Below are 2,178 nucleotides of genomic sequence, written 5' to 3' on the forward strand. Positions count from 1 at the left end.
AATACATTTTTCTGTGCCTCCAGAAATGCCTTAGGAACGCTTACTGTAGAATTGTTTGTTTCTGCAGTTGAAAGGGTCTATAGGGCTATGAATACATACTGTACACGACCCCCCCCCCCCCTCCCACACACACACACACACACACACACTTGTCTTTAGAAAAAAACTAAATCAGTGTTTTCAAAACTCCATGTACATCTGGTGGTCACTGTATTCTTCTTTGCTTTTTTTCTTGTTTGCTGTAAAATACTGTATTCACAACAGCAAATTATTTGGGAACAATCACTATTTTTGGTTTCAATATTGCTTGCATTTTTACTGTGTATTTCAACTTCTCTTTGTTGATACCGTAACTTTCACTCTTGTATGGAAATACATATAGAAAGCCTAAGACAGAAGAGCTTTAGGTTTTGAGCAACAGTGTGTACATGATGTATCCAAAATGTCATATTATGACAAAAGTGTTTGTAATGTGAGGCGAATGTTTGCTTTAAACATGTGTTTTTGACATTTTGAATGTTGTGTGTCATTTTGCTGGAGATTTGGGGCATTTTGCATTTTGTATGAGCAGTTGTGGGTTTTGTGTGTGGAGTTTTGAAAAATAGACACAGTGTTTTGAAAACGTGTGTAAACAATTGTAAAAAACTGTAAAGGAGACCCTGCTGGAGTGTCTTAATGGAATAATTTTAAAAAGGAAAGGTCTCCTTTGATAAACTTGACGACGGTGCAGGAGATGAAGAGAAAGTTTGGTGTCAGAAGACAAAGAATTGTGGACCATGTGCCTCTGGAGGACCCACCTGGACATCAGGTGCCATTTTTACATTCTTGCTTGTCTTTAGTCCGTTTGTTTGCTTGTCTGTATATCTATATACTAGCTAGTCACAGTAGCCACTGTTTGTCAGTACAGATATCTTAATATTACACATTTCTCTTTGCTAATTTCAGAGAGCAAAAAAGTGCAGAGTGGGGGTCCAGATGTCTTCTGATTATGAGCCAACACAAGAGGTTTGTAATATGTTTGTGAATGAAATGTTGAATCATACAGCAGTTAGGTCCGGCTACATTATTTATTTATATCTGATTGAATGAAAGACTATCTGGATTGAGAACATTTATATTATCATTGCTCACATACGTAAATTCAGTTTTGCATTCTCTGCATGTCTTTTTTTTCAGATTATGTTGGACCTTGAAGCAGTTGGGGAGGACTACCACAGCTTTCAAGAGCATATAAACGCCATAAACAATTAGTTGTGCCGTCATCAGCCAGATATTAGTCATATAATGGACAGGATGAGGCAAACTGTCTATAAGAGGGTAGAGCAAATGGGAAAGCCAACTGAGGAGGTGATGGAGATGTTCCCATTTCTTTGGGTGTCAGAGCTGGTGAGTAGCACAGTCTTATAGTAGTATTACTATATTGTGAGTTCAGTGCTGTTCAGGAGTAAGTTCTATAACCATTTATTGGTAACTACAATTTTCTCTGTTTTGTTTTGTTTGTTCATTTGTAGATGCATCATGAAATGAAGTTACGGTTTGGACTGGACTTAGAGCTAAGCCTGCATAACACCCTCAGTATATTGACCCCTAATGTCATCAGAGTGGCTGACAGTGGGAGTCAGAAGGAGATGCTGTCAAGCGAGATACTAACACAGATGGTAAGTCACCAGCTTCTTCTTTTCCCTTGCACCCTTCAATTATTTAATAATAATAAGATCATTAAACTATGTTTTAATGAAATCATTATTTGTTTCTTTTGAAATTTCAGACCTTCAAAAAAGTGCTGCTGTCCTAATTTTGCCTGCCCTTTTCAAGGAGGATGCCAAGTTTCTGTATTGTTTAGATGAGGTATTTGATGTTTTTAACATTACAATTAACATTGCTTTATGTTGTCAATTCACATCATAGACTCTTACAGAAGATCCCTTGTACATTTCTCATTTGCATAGGAACCACTGTGTTTCCAACCATCATCTTCCAGGGTGGCGATACTCCCCTCCTTGCCAGGAAAGCATCCATAAAGATGGATGGCATCACAATAGCAAGTGGAGAGATGGATGTGCCACATGCCCTCCAATGCCTGCTGGAGGTGTATTACATCTTTGGTGTAGAGTACCACATGCAGATTAAGCACACACTGGCTTTTGCAGAGCATTATTTGTTCAAGATACCAAGTCA

General features: G+C 38.2%; 1 long non-coding RNA gene across 1 annotated transcript; it reads left to right on the top strand.

The window, feature by feature from the left end:
• The first annotated feature begins 719 nt into the window (after positions 1–719).
• Positions 720–1,258, top strand: LOC143126307 (uncharacterized). Its single transcript, XR_012987450.1, has 3 exons — positions 720–808; positions 946–1,005; positions 1,177–1,258. It is a non-coding gene; the product is annotated as an uncharacterized LOC143126307 (long non-coding RNA).
• The last annotated feature ends 920 nt before the right edge of the window (positions 1,259–2,178 follow it).

Source organism: Alosa pseudoharengus, unplaced genomic scaffold (assembly GCF_046254945.1).
Source record: "Alosa pseudoharengus isolate Yale_2024_CS ecotype anadromous, Long Island Sound unplaced genomic scaffold, YU_APseudo_1.1 YU_APseudo_1.1_scf_16, whole genome shotgun sequence".
Taxonomy (NCBI): domain Eukaryota; kingdom Metazoa; phylum Chordata; class Actinopteri; order Clupeiformes; family Clupeidae; genus Alosa; species Alosa pseudoharengus.